The sequence below is a fragment of the Pongo pygmaeus genome, chromosome 14, assembly GCF_028885625.2.
Source record: "Pongo pygmaeus isolate AG05252 chromosome 14, NHGRI_mPonPyg2-v2.0_pri, whole genome shotgun sequence".
Lineage (NCBI taxonomy): Eukaryota > Metazoa > Chordata > Mammalia > Primates > Hominidae > Pongo > Pongo pygmaeus.
Genome location: NC_072387.2, coordinates 2,533,541 through 2,556,095, shown reverse-complemented (window position 1 = coordinate 2,556,095; position 22,555 = coordinate 2,533,541). Strand labels below are relative to the sequence as shown.

At 42.3% G+C, this 22,555-nt stretch overlaps 2 long non-coding RNA genes across 6 annotated transcripts in view; one reads left to right on the top strand and one right to left on the bottom strand.

The window, feature by feature from the left end:
* The first annotated feature begins 10,976 nt into the window (after nt 1-10,976).
* Nucleotides 10,977-19,163, top strand: LOC134738046 (uncharacterized). Its single transcript, XR_010123521.1, has 2 exons — nt 10,977-11,464; nt 18,785-19,163. It is a non-coding gene; the product is annotated as an uncharacterized LOC134738046 (long non-coding RNA).
* LOC129026524 (uncharacterized) overlaps nt 18,118-22,555 on the bottom strand; it is a 37,112-nt gene continuing 32,674 nt past the window's right edge. For all 5 annotated transcript variants that reach the window (XR_008497766.2, XR_010123518.1, XR_010123517.1 and 2 more), the window contains one exon: nt 18,118-21,204. This is a non-coding gene — a long non-coding RNA (uncharacterized LOC129026524). The remainder of the gene's footprint in view (nt 21,205-22,555) is intronic.

Genomic DNA, 22,555 nt, shown 5'->3' with positions numbered 1-22,555 from the left:
AGTGAACTGGATTCATAAATGAGTCTTCTCTGGCTGAGAAGAACTTCTCCCCTTAGGAGAGTTACAGTCTCACAGATGTAATGAATTTTGTTTTGAGAGTCGCCCACCTACCTGTGGACAAGATGCATATATGAGAGTCGATTGTCTCTTTATTTCTTCTTTCTTTCTTTTTTTCTTTCTTTTTCTTTCTTCTTTCTTTCTCTTTCCTTTCCTTCCTTTTCTTTCTTTTCTTTTCTTTTCCTTTCTTTTCTTTCTTTCTTCCTTTCTTTCTTTGTTTCTTTCTTTCCCTTTCTTCTTTCTTTCTCTTTCCTTTCCTTTCTTTCTCTTCCTTCCTTCCTTTCTTTCTTTCTTTCTTCTTTCTTTCTTCCTTTCTTTCTTTCTTTCTTTCTTTCTTTCTTTCTTTCTTTCTTTCTTTCTTTCTTTCTTTCTGTCTTTCTTTCTTTCTTTCTTTCTTCTTTCTTTCATTTCTTTTGGTCCCTTGAGATGGAGTCTCACTCTATCGCCAGGCTGGAGTGCAGTGTGGCGATCTCGGCTCTCAGCAACCTCTGCCTTCTGAGCTCAAGCGACTCTCCTGCCTCAGCTTCCCGAGTAGATGTGATTACAGGTACATGCCCCCACGCTCAGCTAATTTTTTTATTTTTAGTAGAGATGGGGTGGCCAGGCGCAGTGTCCCAAGGCTGTAATCCCAGCACTTTGGGAGGTCGAGGTGGGTGGATCACCTGAGATCAGGAGTTTGAGAACAGCCTAATCAATATGGTGAAACCCCGTCTCCACTAAAAACACAAAAATGAGCTGGGCATGGTGGCTTGAGCCTGTAGTCCCTGCTACTCGGGAAGCTGAGACAAGAGAATTGTTTGAACCTGGGAGGCGGAGGTTGCAGTAAGCCTAGATGGTGCCACTGCACTCCACTCTGGGTGACAGAGCAAGACTCTGTCTCAAAATAATAATAATCATCATCATCATCGTCATCATAAATAGTAGAGAGACGCGGTTTCACCATGTTGGCCAGGATGATCTTGATCTCCTGATCTCGTGATCTGCCCCCGTCGGCCTCCCAAAGTGCTGCGATTACAAGTGTGAGCCACTGCGCCCTGCAATTGCGCTCATTTTTGAGGATGGTAACTTTTATTGTCACCAGAGTGTGCATGAGTTTTAGAATCTCACCTGTTTGCTGGGCCCTGTTACGACACTATGTACCTCCTTTGGGCCTTGTACAGTATGCATTAAACATAATCCACTCTGAGTTCTTCATGCTGATAGAAACTATGATCATATCTGTGGTCATAAGCCCAGGTATGAGAGTCAACATCTCTCCAGCTGGCTGGATCCAGATAAAAGGATCTTTACTTGGCTGTAAACTGGGTTCAGAAATAAGGCGCTATCCAAACTGTGACTGGATGTTCACATATGATAGTTACAATTCCAACTGTGGACTGCATTCAGGTAAGAGATTTAGGACCTCCACTATCACCTCTGTTCCCGTGTAAGAATGACAATTCTGATGATTGGTGGGTGTGCACACAGAGAACACAATCTCACCTGTGTTCTGGGCCCTGTGATGACACTGTACCATCTGAGTGCTTTACCTGATATGCAAGAGTGCTTATTTTCTCTGATCTTCATAGTAAGAGAAGACCCATAATTTTGCAAGTTTTTTAAGCCTGGCTATGAGAGAAAGTATCTCTCCTATTGGTTGGTTTAAGGTATGAATGTCATCATCACCCTATGTGCTAGGCCAAAATATATGTGACAACTTCACATTTGGGTAGTCAGCAAGCAGGAGAGTCTCATCACCTGGGTCTGTGTCAGGGATATGTCACAGTCTCCCCTGAGAACAGGGACAAGCTAAGAGAGTCACATCCCTAGGTGTTCTGCCAGGGATGTGTTCTTTCTCCCTCCTGAAAGCATGACACATGCAGCAGAGTCACCTCACCTGGCTACTGGGCCCAGTGATATGTCACAATTTTCCCTGTGAACAAGGCATAGGCAGGAGGAACACATAACCTGTTTGCTGGGCCCAGAAATATACTACAATTTTTCTTGTGAGCAGGGCTCAGGCAGAAATGTAGGGGATCACATTTTCTAGGTGATAAATGCAGAGCTATGTCACAAGGCACCCAGTAGCCAGGGCCTTGGCAGAAGCTTCCTATTTTCTAGGCCATTGGCCCAGTGATACTTCACAATAGCTAAATTATGCAGGGGCCAATGCAAAGAGGAGAGTTGCATCACCTAAGTGATGAACAAAAAGACACGTCATAATATCCAGGTGGAAATAGCCCATGCAGGTGCGTCACATTACCTAGGTGTTGGACTCAGTAATATGTCACAATACACAATATATGCAGGGCCCAGCCAAGAGGGAAAAGTGAAATCGCTCAGGTGCTGGGCCCAGTAATACATTGTAATCTCTCTGGTCAGATCCCTAGCAGTAGAAGAAACTCACATCACCTCGGTGCTGAGGTCAGCCATATGTCACAATACCCCTGAGAAATGAGCCCAGGCAAACAGTCACTACATTTAGGTGAGAGGCCCATAGATATTTTGCAATTCCTCCTGTGGGTGGGGCTCAGTAAAATGACAGTCACATTACCTAGAGTCTGTCCGCAGCGATTTGTAAGAATCCCAGCTGTGAACAGGCACCAGGCAGGAGAAGGGAGTCCCATCACCTGGGTGACCAGTGCAGAGGTATGTCACAATGCCCCCTGTAGGCAAAGCCTAGACAAGAGTTATATCACCTGAGTGTTGCACCCAGCAATATGTCACAATGGCTCGTGTGGGCAAAGCACAGGACAGAGTCACATAACAAAGTGCCAGGACCAGTGAAAGTTAAGGATACCCATTATGGGCAGTGGCAAGACAGGAGAATAGAGGCATATTAATTAGCTGCTGGATTCAAGGATATATCACAATCTCACCTGTGGGCTACACCCAGGCAAAAATGTGAAATCACTCAGGTGCTGCCTAGAGGTGTGCGTCAGATTCACACCTGCAAGAAGGTCCATGGATGAGATTAACAATCCCACATAAGTGCCGATTCTGAGTATGAGAGTGAACGCCTCCTGTATGCTGCGTCTATGTGCATAAGTCACTATCTCAATGGAGGAATGGATTTTTTCCATGAGAGCCTTAATCCCTTTTGAAAACTGAGTTATCTTAGTGGAGTCACAGCCTCACAAGTGTTTTGGATCTTGATCAGGGAGTCACAAACCCACTTGTGGACAATATCCACTTATGAGAGCCAATTTTCCAACTTTTGTCTACCTCCAGGTGTGAGTTTCAGAACCTCAATTATGGTCCGTGTTCGTGTGGGAGAATGACAATTTTGACTGATGGCTGGGCTCAGGCAGGAGCCTTTCATCCCGCAGGTGTTGAGACAAAGGATATGACACAACGCCTAAAATATGCTGGATGCAGGTGAAAGAGGAGACTCATATTACCTGGTTGCTACATCTCGTTATATGTTACCACCTCCCTTTTTGGCAGGGCTAAGGAAAATGAGGAGAGTCAGAGCTCAAGAAATGTCATAATGTCCCTGTGGGTAGGGCCTATGCATGAGAGTTGCATCACCTAGTCATTGAACCCAGCCATATATTATAATACACAATGCATACAAGGCCCAGGCAGGAAAGGAGAGTAATATCACATAGGTACTGGGTACAGCAATGTCTCATACTACCTCCTGAGGGAAGGCTCCAGGCAACAGGGTAACATTACCTAAGTGAAGTGCCCAGAGAGATGTTTCAATGCCCCTGGTGGGTAGGATTTTGAAAAAGGAGAAGTTACAGAACCTAGGGGCTAGGCCTAGCTATGTGTCACATTCATCTCCAAGACAGAGCCCAGACATGAGAAAAAAGTCACATGATATAGGGCATATATTATGTCACAATCCTTACTGTGAGCAGGCCCTAGGAAGAAATAGAGAGTCACATAGTCTAGATGATGGGACCAGAGGCATTTGGCAATGACTCCTGTATGTAGGGACCAGAAAGAAGAATCACTTAACTATGGGCTGTGCCCAGTTATAAGTCACACTTCCTTCTGTGGGCATGACCCAGGCGGGAGAAGTCACATCATCCCAGTGCTAGACCCAGAGATATGTCACAATGTCTCTTATGGGCAACGCTCATGTAACAGAGGAGAGTCATATGAAATAGGTGATGGACCCAGAGGTATTTCCCAATGCCTTCTGTGAACTCGATCCAGGCAGAAGATTCACATCAACATCAACTTGGTGCTAAGCCCGGCAATATGTCACAATCCCTTCTCTGTAAAGGGACCAGGCAGGAGAAGAGAATCACTTTACCTGGCTGAAGAGCACAGAGATATATCATAATGCCCCTGTAAGTCAGGGCCCAGGCAGGGAAGTTACATCGCCTGAGTAGTGGACCCAGCAATATAACACAGTGTCCTATATGGGCAGTGCACAAGCCGGAGAGTCACATAACCTGGGTGTGAGGCCAAGCTATATATAACAACGCTTCCTTTGGGCAGCCCCAAGGCAGAAGTGGAGACTCACATCACCTCGGTGCAAGGTCTAGCGATATGTCAAAATGTTCACTGTGGGCAGTGCCAAGGAAGGAGAACAGAGTTACATCCTCAATGTGCTGGATCCAGCAATATGTTAATATTCCGTCTGTGGGCTGGGTCCATGCGAGACTTTCAAGTCTCTCAGGTGATAAGCACTGGCAAATTTCACAATGAAAGTTGCAGAATGGTCCAGGAATTAGATTAACAATCCCACAACTCTCTCAGTTGTAGGCATGACATTCAACACCTCCTATATGTTGGGTCTAAGCCCACGAATCACCATCCCAACACCAGACTGGATTTGTGCATGAGAGCCTCAATTCCTCTGCAGACTGGCCTGTGTTCCTGTGAGAGGATGACAATAGTTATTGTTGGCTGGGTGGGCATATGAGTGTCACAATCTCACCTGTGTGCTCGGCCCAGTTAGCACTTTCTGTGTACTACCCAATGGCCCTATACAGTATGAATGAGACTTGTAATCAACTTTGACACCTTTCTAATGGTAGGGACCCATGATCGTACTTGTAGCATTAAGCCCAGCTATGAGAGTCAACATCATTACAATTAACTAGGTCGGGATAGGAGAGTCCTCCCTTGCCTATGAGCTGAGTTTAGAAATGAGCCACCATTTCAACTCTGGTTGGATGTTTATATATGAACACGGGCCTAGCACCAAGGTGATGTGAGTCTTTGGCCTAGACACTTCAAGCAGGAGGCAATGTGACATATCTCTGGGCCTATCAACTATTTGATGTGACCTTCCTTTTATACCTGAGATTTCCCCATAAAAGAGATGTGACATATGTCTAGACCTAGCACCTAGGTGATGTGACTCTCTTTTATTGACTGAGCCCTGTGTATTTTGGGTATTCTAACATATCCCTGGACCTAACATCTGGAAGACAGCATGGGCCCTTTCTAAAGAGTTTCTTGTGACAAATTTCTACATTAATCACCCTGGAGATTTGACTCTTCTCTCTTACCTGAGCTTTGCTCATAAGAGAGATTGCTAAGTACCTCTGCAGCAAGTACCTAAATGCTGTGACTCTTCTTTCTTGCCTGGGTCATGCCCACAGATGAAAGGGTGGCTTATCGCTGTGTCCAGCACACCGGTTATGTGATTATGCTGCCTGATCTCTTCTCACAGGAACCATTGTGACATATCCCTGGGCCCAGAAACTATTTAATACGACTCTCCTCAATGACCTTAACTTTGTGCATGGGATAAATTGTGACATATCTCTGGATCCAGCACCTAGGTGATGCGATTCTCCTTTTCTGCATGGGCTATGATTACAAGAAGCAGGCTGACTTATTGCTGTGTTGACAGCTGATGTGATACCTCTGTTCTTGTCTTCTTAGTTTTTAAGAATTTAAACAAGAGACACAAAGAAAAAAAGTACAGCATAATTTATTGGAAAAGAAAATATTTGAAAGTTAAGTGCAGAATACAGTACACCCTGAGAGAGATGTTCCAGGGCGGGCTGCTCATAACAGTGAGACAGCGTGGATTGTCACTGGAGAAACCCCCTTATGGGAGTTTTACATTATTATTAATAAGGAGGAGGGAAGAGGACCTGCTAAAAAACATGTTCTGAGTGGTATTCTCATTGCACATGCGCAGTAACTGTACATGCTTGTTCATATATTGCATGTCTCGTTAGCATCTTAGATCTCCACCCAGGAGGGTATTTCTGTTTGTTTGTTTGTTTGAGACAGAGTCTCGCCGTGTTGCCCAAGCTGGGGTGCAATGGTGTGATCTCTGCTCAATGGAACCTCCGCCTCCTGAGTTCAAGCCATACTCGTGCCTCGGCCTCCTGAGTATCTGGGATTACAGGCATGCATCACCATACCTTGCTAATTTTTGTATTTTTAGTTGAGACAGTGTTTCACTATGTTGGCCAGTCTAGTCTTGAGCTTCTGGTTTGAAGTGATCTATCTTCCTCAGCCTCCCAAAGTGCTGAGATTAGAGGTATGAGCCACCGTGCCTGGCTAGGGGGTGTATTTTTTGCCATTAAAATAAGCAAAAGTTGTTTGAGGACAAGTAAAATCAAAATGCACATGCTCTCTAGAACAGAAAGTCCTTAATGAAGATAGCTTTGCTCGAATAAGCCCAGTTCCAATGCGAATGCTAAGGCTTATTGTGTTGGCTCCAGAGTCACCAAGGTTTCTCTATCCCGAGATCATGGTCATTTTCTGGACTATCTATTCTGCCTCAATTTCCCCCTAAGAGATTTTAGGGCAATAATCATATTGGAGTTTGAGTGGTTAGGCCAGTTTTTCTGGAGCTTTTTTCTGCTGAGTGGGTGTTACTTCTGCCTAGCCTGGGCCTTAAAGTTTCTTCCTGTGTGATCTAACCATGTGTAAACCATGTCGTTCATGGAGCCAGTGGGCAAGATGTTGGCAGCCAAAAGTTGAAAGCCTTGCAAAACCATCATGCAAACATGGAGCTGCCGCAAGCAAGAGAGCAAGAAATCAGTTAACAGTTTAAACAAAATTGGAAGAAAAGTAGAAGCTGAAAGTATAATAATGACTGGTACTATTAAAGAGAGCAAGGCAGGCAATGGACATTGCTTTCATGTTCCCATGGAAGTTCCTAGAGATTCAATTTTGTCTGCCTGGGTGATGATATTATTAATATTTTCTTGGACTAAACCAGGCTGATTGATCTCAAAAACAGCATTCTTCTTTTAGATATAAACATGTTCCTCTTTGCCCGGCTGGGAGAAGATCCCAGGCTCTTTGGTTTTGTCGGACTACAGTGGCCATGGAGTCCAGACGTTGTTGAGTCTATTGAGGCCCTCTACTGCTTGTTGAGGACCCATTGAGGTGTTCTGAGATAGTTTATACTGGATTCTCAAGGCTCCACCTTATGGTGACATTTGTGCTGCAAAATATTCTGCATTAAAATGGTGAAAGCAACAAACGTTTTAAGTCTTTTCTGTTTTTTGCCAATATGCAAAAGTTTTGTACAGCTAAGTTGGCAGCAGTCATTCGGTCAATTTATGGATGGTGAAGTTGAATGGTGGTCAAAGTTAGAGCCTGGAAGCCTTCGGTAAATGCACTGAAGTTGTCTGAGAGCCATCAGAGCTGCTGCTTACATTAGATTAGATGATTTATTGAGAAGAGAACGAGCATTCTGATGGTCCTCTCTCCATTTGGGACTTTCTGTAAGGAGACCAAATTATCTGGCCCTGCATGGTGTGAAGCTCCACTGTGAGTAACTACAGATGGGCTGGTCTATATTGTACCTGGCAAAGGCCGATAGAGGAGCATAAGGATGAGATGAAACAAGCTTAGATTCTACAGAAGACTCTGATAGTGTGGGGACGCTGGGGAGTCTAAAGGAGTTGTAGGCCTCTGAGGGCCCCTATCTGGAGCTGGTATTGCGCTGTGGGGTCTGGGGTCCCTTCACCTTAAAACAGATGATCTTCTAATGGTTCTGAGGGGCTTTGTGGCTTACTAGGCTTTAGCCCACAGGTGCTGCATAGAGCTGGGTTTTGTTGTCAGGCCAGAAAGCCTTGAACATAGGATACTTCAGACCATTTTCCCTGATTTCCACAGAAAAGATCTGGCTGTAGGGGGGTGTTAAAGTTCACAGTCTCATTCTCCAGCCATGTTTTGTGAGCTAATCTGTATGCGGCTAAATAGTGTTACAAAAGAAGATAATTTTTTTTTTTGCTTCATCTAGCCAAAAGCTGTTTCAATTTTATACATCCCAGGTGTGTTTCAATGTCAGTGGAGGAAGTGATTCCCACGGTGCCGAGAGAATCCTGCAACGACAGAACATGTACTAAAGTCAAGGGGGCGACGGGCATCACCATGGGCCAAGTGGAACCACCAAGATTTCCAGTGCATCCCCTCGAAACCCCATTAAATGAAGGTCTAGGAGGTCATAGGCATTTGCTATACACGGTCTTATCTCTCACCAGCGCTGGACATCTCCAGCCCTGCCGAGATGACCCCCACTGCTGGCTGGGGGGCAGATGTCTGGCTGACAAGCCTTTCCCTAATTCATTGGTTTACAATTTATGATGCCCAATTATAACACCTGCAATGTTCAGATTCAAACCCTATGACTGGGCATCTACATGACTGTGCATCTTTTGTTCAGCAAAGAAAGCCAGTTGAAGAACAATTTCAAGGAGCTAGGAAATGCATAAAGCCTGAAGGGACAGGGTTTCCCCAGAACTTTAGTGAAACAGAGCTGGAACAACAAGCGATAGTTAACCAGGCAGTCTGGAAGTGCCATAATATTCACCGCAAGTAAAGGGAAAGTGAAATTAATGAAGTGGACAAACATGTCTCCGGGCCATGACACCAGAAACGTTGATGGTTGATGTAATACCTTGGTTCTTATTTTCTTAGTTTAAAAGAATTTAAACAAGAAAAACGCAGCAAAAGAAGTACAGCATAGAGTAATTTATTGCACACACAAAAAAGAAGAGAATACTTTGAAAATTAAGTGCAGAATAGACGGTACATTCTGAGAAAGACATTCCAAGGCAGCCTGCTCATAAGAGCGAGAGAGCATTAATTGTTACTGGAGAAACCCTCCTTCTGGGAGTTTTACATGATTATTCATAAGAAGGTGGAAAGAAGTGTTATAGCAGGCATGTTTTGAGTGGTCTTCTGGGTGCATATGTGCAGTAGCTGTACATATTTGTGCATACGTTGCATGTCTCATTAGCGTCTTAAGTCTCCACCCAGGAACGTGTTTTTATTATTAAAATGAGCAAAAGTTCAGTTTGAGGATAGATAAAATAAAAATGCACATGCTCTCTAGAAGTAAAAGTCCCTACAGAAGATAGCGGGTTTCAAACGACCCCAAGTGCTCCACATATTAAATGTCTCTCCAACAAAGCTGGAACTCTATCTGTTCCTGGCGGATCAGGTCCCATTTTTGTTTCTGAGACACTGGCAAGTCAGGCGTGACTTCAGATGAGACCGATGATTTCATGTGTAAAATGCCTAAATAGTCAGCAGCTTCAGGTTGCATTTTGGAGCTTGTCCACTTAAATGGGTTGATGAAAATGGCTCACAATACTCACGCCTCGGAAATGGGGTTTTCTCTTTTGCTCTTAGCAGATTTTGTGCCACCCAATAATTTACCTTCCTGATGCCTCTACTTTCACATTCGTGAAAAAGGCGCCATTGAGAGTGACATTTCCAGGAAGCCACAGACCTTGTCACCCCTGCAGAGTTCTGAAGCTGTCCATAAGCAGGCCACGTGGAAGATTTCTCTCAAAAGCTGTTGAGCATGAGCTCTGGCTAGAGAAAAAAGAGAGCTGTGGCACAATGGACAGTGTCTCAGACATCAGGACAGTTTCCAAAGAAGTTTAGGAAAGAAGGCAGCGCCCTGGGCTGCAGAAGGCGCAATGCTCTGGAAAGAACCCTGGATACAGCTGAAAGAGGAACCTGAGAAGTATAGGGCCAATCGGTTGAGGACAACCCTCCCGATTTGGGCAAAGGTAAGGTGCCTACGTAGGGTAATACCCTCCGCAATGCTCAGCGCAGACCTGTCCTCCAGGTCCACCTCTGTACTCATTTTCCTTGGCAAAGAGTCGGCATAGCATAAGAACTCAGCAGTGCTCTGGACACTGGGAAGTCCACAGAGCTCTGCTCCTCCCTCCAGGCCTACGCACCCTAGTTCCTGGTACATGCTAGGATTATAGTTCTGAAGCCTACCGACAAACTGGCTGAGAGCAGTTAACAGACTACAGCTCCCAGCATATTAAGTGGGGCGTGACTTCTTCCAGGACTGTGCCTCGCCCCAGAGACGGGCGCATGCTGGGATTGTAGTCCTGTAGCCCTTTGGCCAAATGGCTGGGAGTGTTTATGAGCATATATCTCCCAGCAAGCCTAGGGAGAAGCACACAGCCTCGCCTCTTTCTCCACTGACGGGACCTGTCCCTGACCCCAGTGCATACTGGGATGGTAGTCCTGCAGCCCTGTGATGAAAGTTCTGGGAGTCTTTATGAAACTACATCTCCCAGCAAGCAGAAGGAGGCGTCCACAGCCTAGCCTTTTCCTCCAGTAATGCGCACTGTCCCTGAGCCGGTTGCATCCTGGGATTGTAGTCCTGCAGCTCCGTGATGAAAGTTCTGGGAGTGTTGATGAGACTGCATCTCCCAACAAGCCCAGCGAGACGCGCACAACCCTGCCTCTTCCTCCAGTGATGCGCACTTTCCCTGAGCCCGGTCCATGCTAGGATTGTAGCGCTGCAGCCCTGCGACCAAAGGGCTGGGAGTGTTTATGAGACTGCATCTCCCAGCAAGACCACCGAGGCATGCAGAGCCTCGCCCCTTCCTCCACTGATTAGCGCATTCTCCCTGAGCCTGATGCATGATGGCATTGTAGTGCTGCAGCCCAGTGACCAAAGGGCTGGGAATGTTTATGAGAATACATCTCCCAAAAAGCATAGCGAGAACAGCACAGGTTCACCTCTCCCTACAGTGACGCGCGCTGTCCCTGAGCAGGGTGCGTGCTGGGATTGTAGTCCTGAAGCCCTGTGACCAAAGGGCTGGGAGGAATAATGAGAAACATCTCCCAGAAAGCCCAGCAAGGCGCTCACACCCCTTTCTCTTCCTCCAGTGAGGCGGAGTGCCCGGCGCCCCGTGCATGCTGAAATTGTAGTCCTACAGCGATGTGATGAAAGGGCTGGGAGTGTTTATGGGACTACCTCTCCCAGCAAGCCCAGCGAGGCGCGCACAGACCTGCCTCTTCCTCCAGTGACTAGTGCACTCTTCCTGAGCCAGAGGTATGCTGAAATTGTAGTGCTGCAGCCCTGTGACTAAAGGACTGGAGTAGTTATGAGACTGCATCTCCCAGCAAGCCCAGCGAGGCACGCACAGCTCCTCGTCTTCCACCAGTGACACACACTGTCCTTGAACACGCTGCATGCTGGGATTGTAGTCCTGCAGCCCTGTGACAAAAGGTATGACAGTCTTATAAAACAACATCTCCCAGCAAATGCAGTGAGGCGCGCACAAACTTCTCCTCGTTTTCCAGTGATGCAGGCTGTCCGTGAGCCAGTGCATGCTGGGATTGTAGTCTTATAGCACCGTAACCAAAGGTCAGGGAGAGGTCATGAGACTCTATCTCCCAGGAAGCCCAGCAAGGCGCACACTGCCCTGCCTCTTTCTCCTTAGACTAGTGCACTGTCACTGAGTTGGGTGCATGCTAAGATTGTAGTCCTGCAGCCCTATGATCAAATGGATGGGAGTGTTTATGAGAATACATCTCCCAGTATGCCCAGGAGGTGCACACAGCCCTGCCTTTTCCTCCAGTGACTAGCGCACTGTCCCTGAGCTGAGTGCATGTTGGGATTGAAGTCCTGGATCTCTGTGACCAAAGGGCTGGGAGCGTTAATGAGACTACATATCCCAAAAAAGTACAGCGAGAAGCGCAAAGCCCTCCCTCTTCCTCCAGTGACATGCGCTGTCCCTGAGCCCAGTGCATGCTGGGGCTGGAAGTGTAATCCTTCAGCCCTGTGATGAAAGGGCTGGGAGGGTTTATGAGAATACAACTCCCAGCAAGCCCGGCGAGTAGCACACAACCCCGCCTCTTCCTCCAGTGACGCACAAATTCCCTGAGCCCAATGCTGGCTGGAATTGTAGTCTTCTGCCTCTTCCTCCACTGACAGGCACGGTCTCTTAGCCAGGTGCATGCTGGGACTGGAGTCCTGCAGTCCTGTGACCAAAGGGTTGGGCATGTATATGAGAATACATATCCACCAAGCCCAGCGAGGCGTGCGTAATCCCGCCTCATCCTCCAGTTAAGCGCACTATCCTTGATCTTGGTGCATACTGGGATTGTAGTGCGGCTGCCCTGTAATGAGAAGTCTGGGTGTCTTTTTCCAATTTATCACCCTATAATAGTTCACAGTACACTTTTTTAAACATTTTATTTCTTCGAATTAGTACTAATGTCCCACTTTCATTTCTTATTTTAGTATGTAAATATGCTGTTAATTTTTTTGCGTGTGTAGCTGAAAGTTTACCAATTGTTAATTTTTTGAAGAACTGAGAATGAAATTTTGGTTTTTTGGAATTCTGTTGTTTGTATAACCTGTATTGCATTTATCTCTGCTAAAATCTTCAATATTTTCTTCTTTCTCTTTGCTTTGCATCTAATTTGGTCTTATTTGTCTAATTTACTAGGTGATAAAGTGATTATTCATTTGAAATCTTTGTTCTTTTTAAATGTATTTTAGCTGCAAACTTTTCATCTTAGCACTGTTTTTGCTGTTTCCCATAACTTTTGATGTTTTGTTTACTTTTCTCTTCCTCTGTAAGTATGTTCCTACTTCCTCTGTGATTTCTTCCTTTACTTATTGGTTGCTTAAGGTTATGTTGTTTATACAGTTTTGTAAACTTTCTAGCGTTTCTTCTGTTATGGATTTAATTTGAGATCTACTATACAGCCCATCCTGGAGAATTCCCCATGTGCATTTGAGAAGAGTGTGTACTCTCTTTTGTTGGATGGAGTATAATGTATATATCTGTTAGATCAATTTGGTTCATTGAGTTAGTCAAGTCCTCTATGTCCTAATTTATCATCTATCTCATTTTTCTATTCATTACTCAGAGTGGAGTATTAACATCTTCAACTATTATTTTAGAACTGCCTATTTGTCCTTTTAATTGTGTTAACTTATGCTTTCTATATCTAAATGTTTTATTATTAGGTGTGGGTTTAAACTATTTCTATCCTCCTGCCAAATGAACATTCTATGACTATATGATGTCTTATTGTCTCTTGTAACTTTTTAAGTCTATTTTGTCTGCTATTAATATAGTCATCCCTAGTCTCTTTTTCATACTATTGGTATAAAATAATTATTTTCTTCCTTTCTTTATAACCCTCAATTCCTGTGGAAAGCTAACAGCTGCATTACTTAATTTAAAAAGCAGAGAAATCTTAAATAAATAGCTTAATGTTTGTAAAAGCATTTAAATGGAAATGAACTACACAGTCCACCAGGAACAAAGGATATGAGTTGGGTTTTAGAATAATCATGCCAAAAAGCTCTAGGAGGAAAAGCTGCTGGGAATTAGGACGGTGTTAATGGTCTTCGGGATCAAGAAGGAAATGGGGGAAATGGGGATGCTCAGGGTCAGGAACATGCTTAGGAAAAGACCCAGAAAACCCTAAGCTCTCACCTCTGTATTTTAAAGTCTGCACAATTAGAAAGTAGAGGGGCAAGGAGAGTTGTAACTTTATGCTGATTGGTAAAGCCATCTCCAACACACATACATAGACCCCAGATGAAAAAATCAGGTATTTATTTTTAGTGAGGGTTAAAAAAATCTGGAGTCTTACTATCCAATTAAGGTTTAGTGAAAATATTCAGGGAGATTTGCGTTGATCAATTCATGCTGAGGTCAAGAAAATCTTGATTTTGACATTTGGAGCCTCCAGTAAAGGACTAGCCTCCACCTAGATGTGTTCTTTGGGCTTTTGGACTCAGTGACACACTACCGGTTACACTGATTTGAAAGTCAGCTAAGAGCTTGCTGCAGAACTCCTGCCAAACTCAGTTTCACCCATAGAGGGCTAGAGCATCCCCAGCTGGTAGAAATTTTGTGCCTCCTTCAATCCTCTGAAGCAAAGCTGCTGTTTCTGTGGGGCCCCCAATTTACTGAGAATTTCCTATATGACTGGTCCTGATTCATAGATGAGTCAGGGAAGGTGAAACCTCATGATGTTCACTGGGCTGCTGTGGCTGTTTAAGCTGTGCTGGCCATACAGAACCTGAAATGAATGGTTGCTCCTCTCAAAGGTCAGAACTCAGGCTTTGGAGTAATTGCACATATTATATCTGTTTGGTTGTCTACAATGGAAACTGTAGACTGTCTGAATGTCTTTTGGGCTGCAAACCGGAAACAATCTCAGATGCTGATCTAACTGGGTCACTCATCTAGAAGTCCATGGTAAGTGTTTGTTTTCTAAAGAGTGACCACAATCAAGCTGCAGATTGAGCCTAAATCTGTGTCTAACGCAGAGTCTAATACTGCAAGCCAGACTTGGGGTTGCTGGTGAAAGTTGACCTATTTGTCTCATGGTTGAACAATTCCTAGACCATACCTAACAGAATAACCAGAAGTGGACTTTTGGCCCACTTCTTGAGATATCAGTCACCAATGTTGACATCTTCAGCATAATAGTCATCTGACTCCAGCCATACCATGTGTCCCTTGAAGCTAATCTGTGCCATCATTTAGGCTTTTGAGACCAATTGAGCTCTGACTTCGTGGCATTTTTCACCACATGTACTAAAACAAGCCAATTCTATGAAGTTCCCTCCTTTTCCACACATGTTGGTTAGATAATTTGTTGATTAGGTATGGTTTATTATCTCTTCCTGATTGCCTCCAAGATAAGGATGAAATGGTTGGGGGATCTAGGAATCTATTTCACAAACTTGGAATTTCATCCTAATAATTCCTGGGTGAAATGTCTTTCTTTCCCATAACTGCAATTCTAGGCCAGCCTGGCTTGTGTACCCTCTGAGTTGCATCCCAGCCTAGTAGCAGTTATGGGACTCCAACTTAGTTCTGGTTAAGTTTTATGTAAATATTCTTGTCTCTATTTTACCTGGCTCTACTAGATAAAATGTCTAGAAAAAAGTAGAGGGCGACTAGAATAAAGGTGAGATTATAGGTACCGGAATGAGACACACTGATTCTGTGGAGGTAGAGGGAGAAAAACAACCTGGAACCTGGGGAATGAACAACTCAGACCTCGGAAGCTATGGGAAATGGTGGGATATTAACAAATTTTTTTCTTTCTAAATAACCCCTGGTGCAACCCACAAAAGAGTCTGGAAATACTATTGGTTAGATCACACGGTAAGGCAGAGGCTGTGGATTCAGCTCCTTTTTGTCCCCACATTACCCTTAAGAATCCTTTGAGACTATTCTATCTCTCTGTGATGTAGGCATGGAACTCTAGTGGGCAGTGTGCACTCTCGGTGCCAAAGGTTCAACGCCACAGTTTTTCAGATGATGGACAACCATTGCTTTTTCCTGAAGAGGGTTAGTACCCTGTGGCTGCGCTTAAGAGGGACTCTAGACAGCATTGATTGCATTTTCTTCTTCCTCTATGAACTGGGATTTCTCCTTCTGTTTTTCTACCACCTAGAGATGAATCTGCATTTGTCAATATTTAGGTAAATCAGAGACATAAATCAGGTAAGGAACCCTGGACACAGCTTCTTCCATAGCTGGACTCTTGCCTATTTCCCTTCGCACTTTATGAGATCAATTATATTGGCACAGGGAGATACACTTAGATAGTTCTCTCAGGAGCAATTAGAGAAGGATACTTCTAGAGAAGCTGGTAGGACAGGGCAGGAAGGCCAATGAGGATCAAAGCTTATGTACAAATTTTTGAGCCTAGTTGTGTGTGGCCAACGAATCCAGGAAAGAGCCCAGATCCCTGGAAGTGATTGTTAAGAGAGGATCCATTAGATTAGAACGCTAGGGTGGGTGTTCATCCGTCACCTTCTGAGTCGGATTTTCAGGGTTAAGACTGTGGTAGGGCTGCAGAGAATTGCTTGCCTGGGAAAGCCTCTGATCAAGTGCAACATAGGTGGCTCCGGCACAGGGAGAAGTCCTCTATTTGAGGAACATTATACTTGTGTGGATGTGTCTGTGCTTTTCCTCAGCAGAGCCCCACTGACTGAATGATTGTTTGAGAATTACGAGTAAAGAGCCCTATATTACTTTGAATTTAGTAAATATTGGAACAGAAACAAACATTTTTATCTACTTTCAAATTGAATAACAGCATGAGCAACTTCCAGGGAAATGTCACAGGAGGAAACTCCGGGGCCTTGCTCATCCCCGGAAAACTTGAACATCGTGATGCAACCTATAGGGTTAACCTTATCAACACTTAGTTTTTTGCCAAATAGATTTATCTTTATAAAAAAATATTTTCATTGGACCTTTATTTTGATATATGCCATGAAGAATAAATCATTTATTTCCTTTGTGATAAGAACATCACATTTTTACACCTCATGTATAAATGATGCCATCCCCCATGTAGTTTTTATTGCTATGGCCTGAATGTTTATGTCCCCTTCCAAATTCATATGTGGATAATTTTAGGCATGAGGCCTTTGCGGAAGTGGTGAAGCCAAGAGTTCTTCATCTTCATGAATGGAATCAGTGCTCTTTCAAAGGAGGTTGAAGGGAATGCCGTTGTCCCGTGTGCAAGATGGTACCATCTATGGGGAACAAGGCTCTCACCATATACTAAATTTGCTGCTGCCTTGATCTTGCACTTTCCAGCCTCTATAACTGGGAAAAATACATTTCTGTTGTTTATCCTGTATCCTGTCTAAGGTATTTTGTTATAGCAGCCAGGAAGCACTGTGATACTTTCTTAGGCACTTTGGTCTATTTCTGAATTTTTAGTTTCAGTGACCTATGAGTTTTTTAATCAATCAAGGTTTTTCACACTGCTTGCCAGTCTTGTTTTTTTTTTTTTTTTTAGAGTTCTCTTGTTTATTCTTATTTGTGTTTTTATCTATATAATATTTTATAGTAATGTGTACTTGCAATATTTAATGTTATAAATATAGGAAAAAAATTGAATTTATAAATAACTTTAAGGACAATTGATGTTGATAATATTGAGTTTTTCTGCCTAAGAATATGATACAAACTGTCTATTTGCTTATGTCTACATTCACATATTTCATAAACTTTCTATGTTTTTTCTCATATTCTGTACATATTTTTGTAATATTTATTCCTAGTTTATTTTATTCTGCTAAAAAGTAATTTGAGACACAATGAAATTGTAAAGTGTTTATTTGAGTAAGAGCAATTGAAAAATTATAAAATATCAGACAGAAAGATATTCAGTGATTCATTGACAGTGTAAGAAGCAAGTATATATTGGAAAAATGTAGAAACAAAGAAATCATTTGATTGGTGGTAGCACAACTTTTTAAATTGTTTTTTGTTTGTCTGTTTACCTTGTTGAACAGTTTCTATTTATATAAGGTCGTTGGCTGCACCGGATTGGTTGACCTTCATTTCTGTTTTTTGAATAGGCAGCTACAAGAAATAATTTAAGTTTTGCTTATATTTGCAAATCAAGGAAGGTTGAGATCATTTATGAGACCTAACTAATTTTGTCTGCTCAGAGATTATTGAGACATGATCTCCATTTTAATTTTCTTTAACAAATTTTTCGTACTTTTACTTTCTATTCAAACTGTAACTTATAAATTATTATTGTTGTACATATGTAGGCCCATGTTGTGTATGCTTTGAAGACCTGTCCTCCGTTCAAACTCATTTGTATTATGTTATTATTAAATTTGCCCCGTTTATTGGAATTATAAACTGCAATCCCCCAACTACAAGAGGTATGAGCTCTGAGGACATAAGAATAAAGATGAATCAGAAGTGAAAACAGTTCTCCAACCCGCACATGCAGTAAAAAACAAATTTCACATGGATAAAATGAGTAATTATCTAAAATTTAAAATATCCTGTAAACATTAATGTTTATCTCATTACTATGTAATATGGAAATTACAAGACAAAAAAATCCAAAGACTTATTGTTTAAATATAAATGAAGCTTTTTATATGATGAAACAGTCCATAATTTAAATGTAAAAAGCCAATAGGAAATATATGAAATAAAATAAAATTATATGTAAAAGTGACAATGCCTATATTAGATTTAATACTATCTTACAATAAAATAAGTTGAAACCTACAAAATGGAAGAAAGTTTAAAATTAGGGAGATATTATCAGCCAGGTGAAGAGTAAATACATATGTCAGTAAGCATTTAATGTATTTTGTCTTAGATTTTATATGAAATAATAAAAAGTAAGCAAACCAATAGCAAGGTAATTTCACCCTGATTGATTCAAAATGAAAAAAGATTAATAATTCTCCATTAGAAGTTGGATTTATGGATTGGCCTCATGCTGCATTCAAGGCACTTTGGCCAGGACCCAACACTCATTGCCAAGAGTCAGCAGGCTAGAAGTTTGCTTTTAAGATGTTTCCCGGCCTGCGACCAAGACACTTTGTCCTTACTACTTCTTCAACTCTGACATAGGTTTTGCTGATATAAATGCAAACCCAGCTCTATACCTACCAAGCATCTACGTGGCTAGAGCTGCAAATGGAGCATTTAGGCACTAGGCAAGAGGTCTTCCTAGGTTTCCAAACAGACTTTCTAGAATTTCCGAAAAATACTGACATTGTCTTTTTCAGACCCCATCTCCAAAAGAGAATCAGAGAGGCGGTCTGGAAGCCATTTAGAATCCCCAGCCCCCAACCTAGTAGCAATGGACTTGGATACAAAGAGGCAACCTACTGACCTCAAAGACACCTGCCCAGATTCTGGGCATTGAATTCTTGCCTCCCTAAGAAAGATCTCATCTGAGTCACATCAAAGCCCACACTCTTCTTCAACGTTCACCTTCCAGACACGTTCCAAAACAGCGCCTCAGAATTGTCTTGAGATGAAACAAAAGGTGATGAAGCTCCAGGTTTGGAATACCTGCCTCATTCCTCACTCCTGAAAAGTCTACACCTGCTGGTTAGAACTCTCACACCTTAGGAGCCCAGCCTCTCAGAGTGCATCCTCTAATAGGACCTCCTGGCCTTTTCCTCCTTGGAGGAGAGTGCCCAAGAATATGGAATACATGGCCTCCACTCTCACATGACTTGATTGACTGATGAACTGATGTCTGAGGAGGAAAAATATGTAGGGAACAGCCTGGGTCTTGTGAATCCCTGTTCCCCAGCTATGATGTCTGTGCAAATGGAGGGAGAATCCCCACGTATTACTGGGTGGTAGACAGACACTGCCTAATAAAATTAAGTAAATGTAAGGTGACTTGAAGTGGAATTTATCATATGTCATATACAAAATTTTAGTTGGTGAACTTTAAAAACAGTCACAATTTGTAAGGCATTAAAATATAATTTTAATAGGAAACTATGAAAATTATCTGCACTTGGTATGTAAATGATTGAGTTAGGGGTAACTATCTGAAGGTATTGAGGTTGATGATATCTGCTACTTAATTTCATAAGACATTTACTTGCAAATGGTTGTCATTTTTGCTCTCACTATATGAAAATTTTTTCTTGCAAAGAGCATTTCTATGAAAGAAAAACTAGAAATTTTGTCAATTTTTGTTATTAAAATGATAAAACTGGTTTGTTATTCTTAACCAAATGTTCTTACAGATAGCACATACTACCCATGGTTTGATTGTTTTTTGTGTTTTTTTTTCACCTTAGGTCAATTGCCTTTCATTTTATTCATCAAACTGTATTTACTGTAGACAGACATTGCAGTGGTCATGTGCGCCCTATGGATTTGTACTTTGTTAGAAATATGAATTCTCAGGCCGAGTATATCGGCTCATGCCTGTAATCCCAGCACTTTGGGAAGCTGAAGGGGGTGGATCACCTGAGGTGAGGAGTTCAAGCCTAGCCTGGCCAACATGGTGAAACCCCATCTCTCTACTATTTACAGTTCACATTGTGCCTTGCAATGAATATATATTTTATCCAAAAAGCCTAAAAAATAATGAAATTGGAGTGGGAATGGCTGGAAGTATAGGTGAAACAAAAATGACACATGACTAGTAGCTGTTAAAGCTTGGTGACTGGTCTGTTATACTTTTTTTGTATTGCGTATACATTTTTAATGATGTGTAATAAAACACTTGTAGAAAATGACAAAGTTTATCTGCACTTAGCTCTTAAGATCTTGGTTACCTTTGGAAAGGAGAAAGTGTCAAGGGCATGAACAAATCTGATTCTTAGATACACAAGTGTATTTATTTTGTAATAATTCATCAAGCATTCCATAAATGTTTTGTTCCTATATTGCTGTATGCATGTTATACACCAATAAAAATTTAAATAGTACATATTTTCATAACAATCCTAAATTAATATTTTAGAATAATAGTAATGTTTTGTTTTGTTTTAAAGTGGGGCATGTTCACTCAGGACATCATCAGGTGTATATTAATGTTCCAAGTTATTTATTTATGTTTTAAATTTTGGATGAGTCCCTTAGGTCTTTTAATTTTCACCTCAATACAGTAAGTAGCATGGTTTTAATTTTTTGAAATGCAGCTTTGTTTTCAGAAAGGTTCTCCCCGAAGAATGATGCTCACCCAGGCCAGGGTACACAGCACAGTGACCCGTGCACAGGATGCACTGAATACACAGGGCACTGGGTGAATCAGGAACAGGACGAGAAGCAAGCCTGGGTCTGCAAAATATACATTGTAGGAAAAGCAAGTAAAATTGGAAGGTCACAATTCAGCAGCAAACGTTTTTACATTCATTTGAGAAATCATTTCTAACAAAAGCTGCTGGTTAAAGCCACGATTTTGTGGCTTGCCTACATATTGTAATCACCTGCACAGCTTTAAACCGTATTTTTTGCAGACCCAACTCCAAGGATTCTGATTTAATTGATCGGTTACAACTTCGATTTTAGGGATTTTGAAAGTTTTCCTCCCCGCAGGTGATTCTCTTGTGGCAGGAGTAAGAAGCGCTGGATAGGGGTGAGGGATGCTTTAGCTGTGAGAGATATCCATGTACACTTCAGGATTTGCCCCATCGCATATCTGGAGTTCGGGGTCTTAGAAATCATTCTTGCTCTGTTAAAAATTAAAGGATGGCTTCAATATATAGTTAGCTGTTTGGCTACATTGCCGTAAAAGAAAATGCCTTTCCAGAGATCATTTTTTTGAGACATGGTTTTGCTCTCTCAGCCAGGCTGGAGTGCAGTGGTGTGATCACGGCTCATTTCAGCCTTGACCTCCCAGGCTCAAGTGATCCTCCCCCTCCAGCTTTCTGAGTAGCTGGGAGTGAAGGCATGCGCCACCAGGCCTGGCTAATTTTTCAATTTTTTTTTTTTTTTTGTAGAGATGGCTTTCTCTATGCTGCCTGGGCTGGTCTCAAACTGCTGGCCTCAAGTGATCCTCCTACATCAGTCTCCCTAACAGTTTGACCTACAGGCACAGGCAAGCATGCCGCTGTATTTACTAAAATGTAGCTACTAGAATATTTAAAATTCACATGTCCCTCACATATTATTTCTTAGAGAATTGCCTCCTATTTGAAATCTTAGGCTGCCTGCTCTAAAGCCTGGATGTGCCACGAAAGTAAAAAAATTGAAATTTTAAAATAATTGTCATTATATTTCTTCCACATATGAATAACACATATATATTATTCATAAATAAAAATAATCTTACACACAAATGTAAATGCAAGTATTTTACAGGCAGGGCCAGGGTCCAGTGCATGGAGGAAATCCTGCCATAAAAGGATCCAGGAAAAACCTATAATTCTTGCTTTATTCAACCCAGTGTCAAATCACATATGTCACTCATGGCCTAAGGGGGTGGGGTGGGCAACTGAACTCTATCCGATCATGGGTGCTGGAGTGGAAAGTATCTAATCAGGTGCACAGCTAGAGAAGAATGGGCAGCTTTTTGGATCTAGGGAGGCCTTGGCCTGTCTCTCCACTCAGAGCTCAGGACACTAGAGCCACCTCATCATAATCGCCTTTTTTTTAGTTGTTTTAACACTCCAAAAGAGAGCTAGTCTTCTCATGCATTTTCCAAATGTGTGGCAAGTAGATCCTCAAATCTACCACTCTGTTGCCCCAGCCTAACTCTGGCTTGCAGTCAGATTTTAAATTTCCAGTTCTTTCCTGACACTTACCAACACTAACTAACTTTGTATAACTCACAACATTATCAACTCTTCTTTATAGTACATTTTAGACACACTATTTTAAATCTTCATTTTTTCAAAGAGCAGTCTCAAAAAATATTTTTCATTTGTAAATATTTTACAGGAGATGAAAGCAGATAACAATCCCCTGACACTTCACAGTAAAAAAAAAAAAAAAAGAACACATTTGTGCCCCTGTCTTTAATATTCCCTTGACACAGACACCCCATCAGAATGTCTTTGGGTTGAGGTTTCATTTTGGAAACT